We start from the raw sequence: 11,242 nt of genomic DNA on the forward strand, positions 1-11,242 counted from the left end.
GTAAACTGTTTGGTTGTTAGCTTGGGCATTAGAGTTGTGTATTGGATTATAGTGGCCTAGTAGACCCCGCCTGGTGATAACACGCGTTGTGGTTTTTATTGGCAAGTCGTCGTGTAACTCACCGTGTTTTAGGCACTCTGGGCTTAACTATTGGATAGTTAGGACGAAGCCCGAGTTGCGTAGTCAGCAACGACCCCCTAGGAGTGTGGAGAATCGGCGTAGGCCTGGTAGTGATTATTGCACGTTTGTTTTGGTGACTTGTTTTTGACTTGTTCACAGTGCCCGTGTATGAGCCAGTACTATACCGGTTAGACCCGGCTATTGGCCTAGTGGTTTCCCTGACCTTGTCGCAGACCCTGGAACTTTACCCAGCCATTGTAGGCTGAGCTATCCCCGGCAAACGGTTGCGACGACTGCACTTTTAATATTATTTTCCCAGTGTAGAAAGTAGCGTCACAAATTCACATAAAACACGACCTACAACTCCGACATGCCAAAATAAAAACTACATGTAATAAGTCCACCAGTCCATCTATATTATCCATAATGTGAGGAAATTCCTTTTATAGAAAACATTATTGATTACGGAATCACTTAAAATGTTTCTATAGTTAATGACGATGTATAATCTACGGTGTTATTCTTCTCATCAACCATGTTACTCTCTTCACCTAACCTAAACTTGTGACGGCGTAGCAGACTAGCAGACAGTAAGAGTATTTTTTTTATTTTGTGTTCTAGTTGTAGTGAGTAAAGTGATGTCACTAGGCCTATTGCCAGAGTGAGTTAACAAAGATCAAAAGTTGTTGTCCAGTTGCTTGTCGCGTGGTTGAAAACAATCAGCTGTAGGCTTAGCTACCCTACAGTTCATTCAACTTGTAAATGTCATCCGTCCTACCTTGTTTATTGTAATGTTGTATATTTAATGGCAATACCTTGAGAAATATTCATCAGCGCTGAAAAATAATGTATATTTGGATTCAGGAGGTAAAAAACTATAAACAAAGATGTCAAAATTAAAAATTCATTTGGAGGCATCTATTGTGAATAAAAATACTAATATATATTACATTTAATACAAACTGCATATTTATCATTAAATATCTTTGCTTTGAAATTCAAGATTCTTGTTTAGGGATCGTAAACCAATTTTGGAAATACTGAGATTATATTTTGACCACTTGAAGCTTTTTGCATGGACAAGAGTAGTCTACTAAATAAATACGTCTACAGCTCTGAGAAATTCAAAGATATACAGGTATTTTTATTCTGAACAAACACACTTAGCTTTTTGTAAACCTATATGGCGTTGTATTATACAATTTTAAACATACTTTTCTTCACATTAAAAAAGTTGAATAATCACAAATAAGATATAACATTATTTGATTTTTATCCATACCAACAAAGACAAATTATTATATATGGATATTTTAAGAAAAAAATTACACTCTCCACTGATAGACCATTATTGTTTTAAATAAATCCTGTACATCTTGTCAGCTTTTATTTTTTTAGTAACTAAAAGACACGTCTAAATAGGTGGAAAATATGTGTTATATAAATATAAAAAAAAATTAAAAAAATAAATATAAAATAAAACTATTAGTACGATATTGTTCAGTTCAAAATACTGTATATTTTAAACATCATAATGAATATTCAGAACAACAGAATCCAAGTTTAAACCAACTCAGTCCACGCAACTCTGTAAGCGTCTGTTCTAATAATAATACCCCTCTACTTTGAGGCCAACCGGTGCTTGTAAATCTCTATCATGACCCTCTCAACTTCAGCTAATCCGTTTCAAAATAGAAGAACTGCTGAACTGCGTGCTGTACAAGCTTAGTCATCCATGCTACAACTGTATACAGTATGTTTCACTGCCGTTGGTTTCAATATAAAGCCAGGTCAATGTATATCGAATATAACTACTTCTGTGGTATATGTTAAATTGGTTTATACATTTTTTTTTTCATTCGAGTTTTAGTGTGGCTCTTCGATTTTCCTTGTGACGTTTTTACTCTTGATAAAGTTCTATATTTGTCTTGGAGCTATAGATTAAAAGATTTAAAAACAAATTAACATTTTGTTGAGGATAATTATATATTATTATGCCATACTTTGCAAATGTTGCTTTCTGTTTACAATACATTATTAATATATGAAACAAACACTTATATTTAACCTTGGGGCATTTGGCTCACTATGGTCCGACGTTGCTGGTTTCGAAGCGGCTGCCTCAAACATTTGATATAAAGCCATTTAGACTATGAGGGTCCTTCACTGTAATCAGATCACCTAACAGACCAATAAAACTATAGGACATCCATTTTGGATTATGATAAATATGAAAATACATTCCAAAATTCGGAAAATAACTTGGGCTACCGACAAATCTATTACAAAGTTTTTTTTACTACTACTACGAGACCGAGCTTTGCTCGGATTGAATCGTACAATAAATATATATGTTAATTAGCTAAATTAAAGATATTTATTAGGTACGGTAATCAATATGAAAACATTGTAGATGATACAAATAACACAATTAAATACAACTTTATAAATGCATGGATATAAATAAACTGCAGGTGTGGTCTTTTTTCTGCTGTTTTTATTAACTTCAGCTACAAAAAGGTATTGACAAAAACATGGACACTTTAAAGAGCTGTAGGGCAGAAACTGGATTTTTCCTAGCATTGTGATTAAGTCCAATCGATTTATCGTGGCCATATACACCATAGTAAACGAAATAATGAAAAATCCTAGGACGAAAATAGAAGTTTGTCCTTACACATTATTGTTTTAGAATATAGGATTTCTGTGATTTCCGTCGTGTATTATTACGTCGTGATCTATTTGTCTTTTTAAAAATACTTTAAGTGTATACATCAAGTCCTTCCAAAGAGTGTAGTTTAACACTATAATAGTGATAAATATATATATATATATATATATATACAAAAGACAATCCTAACCGAGAAAGGTAGCTTCAACAATGCTGAATCAAGCTAAAATGGTATTTTGTATGCAGAATCCGCCAGGCAAATGAGGATTTAGTATACCCAGGAAGTAGAACGGGTAAAGTAATTACATTTGCCGTAACATATAAAGGTTGTTCTTTATAGATATATTGGAATGTTATTAACATATAAAGTGTTGTCAAAATTGTTTTGCTTATTTATGATATATTTTGATATTTTATTTCTGCTAACTTAGACCAAATATTTGAAATAAAAACAATTAATATAGATTGTGATTTTTATTATGTCTGAGTTAATTTTATTGAATATTTACCCTATCATAAAGTGTTTTAAGCATGTTGAGTTTAAATACAGCTCACATACCACAGTTTTCAGTTTAAGGTAATTGTTATTGAAAGATGAGAGTTGAATGAATAAGATTTAAGCCAGGGAAATCAGCTGGTTGAAAGCTAATAACGAATTACATCTTCACAGTTTCGAACAATAAAGGTGTAATGAATTTTATCAGGATTAAAATTCTTTATCTAGGGCCTAGTTACTAATTATTGGGTGTACAAAATATACAATCAGTTACACTACTATTTAACTTGAATTAAGGATACAATTCGAAAATATATGATTAATTAAAACACATCTCGTATTTCTTACTCACTATAAATGTAATAGATATCACTGCACATTGTTGCATTGCAAAAATACATATAAGACCTACGTAAATGTTAATGTACCAATTAAGGTTCCATGCAATACTGCTTTTAAATTACTTTGAGATTATTTTAAAATAAAAAGCGTTTCTTCACCTACCTGATGTGTTTTAACAACACTGGTTTAATATTTATTAATAAAAATATAGCTACACAGTACAACAGTTCAAAGAAAAGTAATAACTTTTGCGGACTATTGAAATGTTGATGGAGGTAACCATTGTCAGTGAACAATATGTGAGTGGACTGTTGAAAAGGTTTTAAGTTTTAATAAAAATTATTAAAATATTAGTTTCTTGTTTCCAAGAGATATTTTACAATATATTTTATCCGTAAGAATATTAATTTCAAAACGAAGGACATTGAAAATATGGCTCTCAGTTGATTTCCCAGTGGGGAAGATCTCAATGCATAATAACTGGATCCCTCGAGAATGAAGACATCATCATAACGACTTTATCAATAACTTGAACTCTTTCTTAATGAACAACGTAGTATGGAAACTAAACAAATGTTCTATACGAGTTTTGCAAAAACTATTGATTATGTGTAATGCGTTCAGTGATACTCTATCATATTATTAAAGCGATTCAGTCAAATTTGTGGTCATCTTTCGAGCCTTTTTACCAAATACAATTATGAGCATAGAGCATCAAATTTAAGCTAATACTTTGATCCTAGCACTAGTAAGGACAGAGTGCTATGCTTTATTTCGTTTCAAGGTTGTGTAAGAATGTATTTGTAATATATTTGAAGTTATATTATGTATTATTATCGATTACGCATGTTCCAGCATGGTTCTGAGCGCACGAATAATTGTACTCTGTCTTACCTTGCGCTTTGGTGTTTGCCAAGCACAATTTTGTTTTTATTCAATTTTACTTTATACTTTCTTTAGCTATGTCATCGCTTAATATATTTTAAAATTTTACATTTTCCAAGTTCTAAATTTGGCCAAAATAGATTTGATGTGTATATGATGATCACTATCCGAAAGTAAATTAATAGTCGTTAGCCAAAAACTCGAAACGGTTAGTGGTTTACGAACTCGTGCATTCGTTCACGAAGCCTGAGCTAGGTTCTCTGGCCAAATTTAAGTAGTGAGAAATTTAGCTCAAAAGAAAATTACGTATTCACGAAATACAGAGCTTTTATAATTTATTTTGCCCCTTATCAAAATATTCACCATACCGTAAAAATATTTTTATTTTTTTTTATTCTAATAAAGCATCTCTTACTTACGAATGTAATAAAATATCGCTTTCAAAACTTGTCAACACATTTATACTAACATTGTAAACGACCAAAAACATTGTCAAGGTGAGAATTATGAAAAAGAAAATGCACCATTTGCGATCTTTTGACCACTCAAGCCAAATGGGACATCAAGAACGGAAAGCTTGAGCACAACTGAATGATCTAGTCAAAATCTAATGTCGTTGCAAGATATTTCTTATGAGTTTACTGTCTCACAAAAAGTTATTGAAGATGCTGCATGAGGGAAAGACCATAGCATTCATTGCTGTAAAGATTCTCATGTATCAAAAGTGCTAAAAGGTGTATCTTTTATTTTTTGTGACAATAACAAGTAAGAGGCTAATAAGAAGTTATTCAAGTTACATAATCATGTTCATGTCAGTAAGCTCACTGTGGAACCAGACAAGAACATAATATCCGGCTGCGAACAGGACCAAGGTAAAGACAAGATGTTCACAGAACATAGAACTTCAGCACAACAAACACTAACTTTATGAAGCACTAGTTTGGTTCTATTTCATAGTTTATCCATTGTTCTCAGTTGATGGAGTTTGAAGATCATCGTGATCTTGAGTTAATTCTTGATACTGAAGGTTATCATTAAGAATTCATAAATCACCTCTGAAATCAGTAACGTTTATTGCAGTGAGGTCTATCTCTTCGATAAATGCAGGGAAATTTCGTCCACGTTGGATAGGGATGAAATTAAAAAAGGAAAAGTAAAATGAAGACAACAACAAAAACGAGAACGAGAATGGTTAAAATTAAAGACTCCAAGCTTCATTTTTATGGCCTATACCTCTATAACTTTTATTTAGTAAAAAGATGTAAGCGATTACCACAAATTTGACTGTATCACTTTAATAGTATAATAGACTATCACTGAACTCATTGCATATAAACAGTTTTTGAAAGCTCGTATAGAACATTATTTGTTTAGTTTCCATACTACGTTGTTCATTAAGAAAGAGTTCAAGATATTGATAAAGTCATTATGATGATGTCTTCATTCTCGAGGGATCCAGTTATTATGCATTGAGATCTTCCCCACTGGGAAATCAACTGAGAGCCCTATTTTCAATGTCCTTCGTTTTGAAATTAATATTCTTACGGATAAAACATATTGTAAAATATCTCTTGGAACCAAGAAACTAATATTTTAATAATTTTGGTTACAATTTAAAACCTTTTCAACAGTCCACTCACATATTGTTCACTGACAATTAATAGTTTTCTGATTCAACATTTCAATAGTCCCCAAAAAACTATCAGTTCACATTGAACTGTTGTACTATGTAGCTTTATTTTTATTAATGAATATTAAACACGTATTGTTAAAACACATCAGGCAGGTGAAGAAACGTATTTTATTTTAAAATAATCTTAAAGTAATTTAGGAGCAATTTTGCATTAAACCTTAATTGGTACATTAACATTTACGTATGTCTAAATTGTATTTTGCAATGCTGACAAATACATGCATGAATATATGTCAAATTTATAGTGAGTGAGAAATACTATATGTGTTTTAATTAACAATATTTTTTTGTATCCTTAATTCAATTTAATAGTAGTGTAACTGATTGTAAAAAAAATTGTATACCCAGTAATTTAGTAACTAGGCCCTAGATAAAGAATGTTAATCCTGAGAAAATTTATTACAGCTCTATTGTTCGAAACTGTGGAGATATACTTCGTTGGATGAGCTTTCAACCAGCTTTCAACTTGCTTAAAACTTAATAATAAGAATATAATTTACGCAGACATAAGATAAAGAACAATCTACATGAATTGTTTTATTTTCAAATATTTAGTCTTATTTAGTTTGCAGAACAAAATTATATACTAAAATAAACAACAAAGTAAAATAATTTTAACAACACTTTAGAAGTTAATTACATTACAAACCATCTCTATAAAGAACAACCTTTATATGGTACGGCAAATGTACAATACTTTACCCGTTCTACTTCCTAAGTATACTAAAACTTCATTTTCCTGGCGGATTCTGCATACAAAATACCATTTTAACTTGATTCAGAATCGTAACTTTATCGGTTATGATTATCTTTTGTATATATTTATCTCTTAAATAAACTACACTCTTTGGAAGGACTTGATATATTCACTTATAGTATTTAAAAATAAAAATAAAAATAGGAGACAACGGAGATCCCATAAATCCTATATTCTAAAACAAGCGTGTTTAAGGACAAACTTCTATTTTCGTCAAACGGATGTAAAAAAAATATATAAAATAATAGTTTCTGTGTCGTTTTTTACTGTCCAAAATTTTCTAATAACAATCTACCTTTAATTTATAGATTGAACCAAAAAGTGAGACGATGTTGACAGTTATGTGAGAGTCACTTGGCAGCTACTTGTGCCAAAAGTGTAAGAGAGAAAGTGTAAACTGCTGTGTAATCCAAGTGAAGCCTCACTTCTCTGACTGCCAGGAATTCGTTACACGATCACGGACTTGGACTTAAACCTCGGTTTTCTAGTTAATTTATTAACGAGATGGCTGATTTAAACTTCATATTCAACAGAAATATCAAAAAACAATCCAAATTAGAGCGTAGTAAAATTGCGAAATTATGTTTATATATACTAAATATACGCTCATTTTGGTTATGAAAGTTCGTTGATGTGTGGTTATGTCAGGTTTTCCTCTTACAATATGGGACGACATATTGAACTGGACATTTCATTTAAGCATTATGTGAATTCCATGGCCCTAAAAATAAAATAAATACTGACAGCTATCATTTAGTGAATGTAATCGAAAAGCACTGATGATTTATTCATCATTTAAAGATATTAACTGTGTGCCATGATAACAATAGTTTACTGTTTGTCTATTTTTCAATACTTTCTGTTGGTTTTGAAACTTCTATTTCAAAACCTTTTCTTAATATTGTTTTTTAAATATTTTACATTGTTAGGCTTTCTAAAAATATTGACTTATTTATACCATCAGTTATTTTAGTTTTTTTTCTCACTTTCAGATTATTGCATATACAGTATGTCTGGGGTAAGGTATAGTGTGAATGCATTGTTCGTATTTTTAGTATTATAGTTCTTAATTTTACATGCAATCCCTCATCGTAAATGGTGCTGACTATTTATAAATAAATAAATATATTCTATATAAATAATAGTTTTTATTGGAGTGAAGGTTTTCGGGTTTATTGTTGTTATTTATTATTATTATTAAATAGTTGTGCATTTATTGCGTTGCCATTTAAGTTTGTACTGTTTTTCTTAAGATCTGTTTTTAATATTTAAAAACTACCGACTTTAATTAATTTAACGCCTTTGTACTTTTGAAAACATAATATTAACTCTATTAACAAGATAAACTATTATAAGAAGTAGTCATGATAATAATTTAATAATTAATAGTTTTAATTTAAAAATGTATAACACACCAAATAGATTACGCATACTGTACGGAAATGGTTCCAAAACTATTCTCAATAGGTTAAAAATATCTAAAATATGTATTTATATAATCGACAATATCTATACATCTTAAAAATACAGTATTGGGTTTCTAAAGCGTAAAGGGATCAGAAAAACAAAACTGTTGAGAGAAACGACATTACGTTTCGATATGTATCAGATATCTCCTTGAGGGCAGAATATCGTTTGCTGTAAATATTGCAATTCATTGAAAAGAATATTACTTTCACAGAGGAGGATACAGGTTATCAAAAAGTAATCATGACTAGTTGTTTACCTTTGGTTTTCCATCTTAAATTCAGTTTTGATCATTTGCTTTGGGAAATATATAAGCCTGTATGAAATAACAGCGGATAAAAATAATTTGAAGGTGATTATTTATATTTCTCAAAGCTAATTATAATTTATGTAACCTAATGTAAGATTTTAGTAATGTATTAAGGACAAGTGGTATTGTTAGAACTCGTGTAAAATAAAGAACTTTTACAATTATTAAATAATAAAGAACTGATTTAATGCTGATACATAACGAATATTTTATAACATTTCTCTTTAACAAAATTGTTATGTTCTTGATAACTTAAAATTCTTATCACAACTCTTCTCTATTGTTTTAATCAATAAAAATAAAACATATGTTAATTAAAACCAAAGCCTAACAAATAATTATATTTTGTTGTTGGTCAATCAAGATAATCTGAAATATGATAATCTGATAATCTTGAATCTGTACTATATCAAAATAACTCGATTTCCAACAGGTATGGTTGGATGGCTATAAAGTAAGTCTTGGAGTGCTGGAAACAAATAAGGTTAGTATGATGACATAATTATTCAAATAAAGAATATTTTATTGTGTCCCCCCCCCCCAAATGCGAAACGTATGTGGTTATCAAGTCTTATTATCAGCTTGCGTTAGATTTATGTAATTATTACGTTGATATTGTGTTACGTTAAAAATCATAACTCTAAAAATAAATATGTATTTTTTATCAAATATTGTGTACAAACAGTTTTACTTATTCACGGAAGGGGACGGAATAGTTTGTTGGATTAGTGGACCCAATTAATCTAATTTTACACACCAAGTATAAATAGCTTTTCTGTTTGGGTGTTTTCTCGCAACAAAAAGCTAGGCTTTCGTGTTTGTTTCAGTAAGAGATTAATCCAGTATTACAACTGGACATCTTTACATTTGGTTATATATTTTTCCATAAACGTTCTCATTTATTATTATTAATTTTTAAAAACTAATTTGAGTCTGTTAGTCAATTTTAGATAAAAAAAATTTGTCTGTTTAATATTAGTAATTCATGGAGTTGTGATTACATAAAATAACCGAATTTTAAATATCCAATCTGAAAAATTAAAGACATTTTATTTTTCAGAATTAATAAATAAATATAAATAATATTGCTTCATTTTACTTTAAACAGATTTTTAAATAAAATATAATTCCAAAAGGTAGAAAAACTTTTATTACACGTGGTACATGAGCGCATATGTTTTACATAGGAAAACATTGTGTCAAACAGGATGAAAAACACCTGAAACGTTATATAATAACATATTTTAGATCATTAATATTCCCACCATATCTTTATTACTGTACGTTGGAGTTTCACTAAACAATTCTTATTTTGAAATATCAAACCTTACAAAACATCGAGTTCCATTGATCCGTTCTGATTTGTGGTTTTAACCCACTTCACTTGAATCCATTATTCGTTTCGTCTGAATAGTTCAAGCAAACGTTTGAATTCGAGGTTATTCAAGTTTAAGCATTAGTTTAGTGATTCAATTTTTGGCCTTTCGCTTGAATATGAAGTCTGTATTTAAGATTATACAAATATTCATCACATTTAGTAAATATATATTTTCAAAAATGATCGTTAATAAATAATTAAAATATGAGAGCCCGTGCATACACGGATAGATAATTGGGTACACAAGTTACTCAGGGTACACATACATTCATACATACATATACATACACATACATACACACACATACACACCCACACAAACACACCGACATCACTTCGAAAACCAATTTTTTGGGTCCAGGGGGACCCAAAACGAATATATCCACTCAAAACTCAAACTCGAAAATGTTGACGAAAACAATACTTTCTCCATATACTATGGTATAGGGAAAGAAAGTAAAAATTGGCAAAAAATGCCCACCGTGTTATTCTTATGGGAAAAAACGCCGCAAGTGACTTATCTTTCCTATATTGCCTCTACGTTACATTTACACTTGTGTGGGTCAATAAATGAAAGAATTTCATTTTTTAGCTTGATTTACAATATATATAGGTATAAGTGAGGATTAATACTAGGTTGGACAATTATATAGGGATATGTAGGCAGAGTTTAGGATTTTTTTTGAAAATTGCCAAAAAGTGACCCCCATGTTATTCTTATGGGAAAAAAACGCCTAAAGTGACGTCATATTGCTGTATTGTCCCATACCGGAACTTTTAATAGGCTTGTTCAAATACACATAGATATAGTAGTTATTGGTATACGTTCGTAAAAGTTAAGAAACTACACAACACTTTAAGACACACGACACACGAAAGATACTCTCACAACAATTACGAATTACGTCACTGACGCGAAAAAAAAAACAAACCCCGCACAACTTTTCAAGCAACACTGAACTCCTTGGCGTGTGGGTAAAGTTGACTCGGGCGGACAGTACAGTGTGAGCCGAAATGTACATTTTGTTACAAAAGAACTATTTGCCGTCGTAATATTTATGAGGGAATACCGTTCTATGGTTAAAATAGAGAACCGTAAACTTCTCTTGGAAGTTGTGTTTAG

Source organism: Macrosteles quadrilineatus, unplaced genomic scaffold (genome assembly GCF_028750875.1).
Source record: "Macrosteles quadrilineatus isolate MER2022 unplaced genomic scaffold, UCM_ALF_1.0 Scaffold_6__1_contigs__length_79288215, whole genome shotgun sequence".
Classification (NCBI taxonomy): Eukaryota; Metazoa; Arthropoda; class Insecta; order Hemiptera; family Cicadellidae; genus Macrosteles; species Macrosteles quadrilineatus.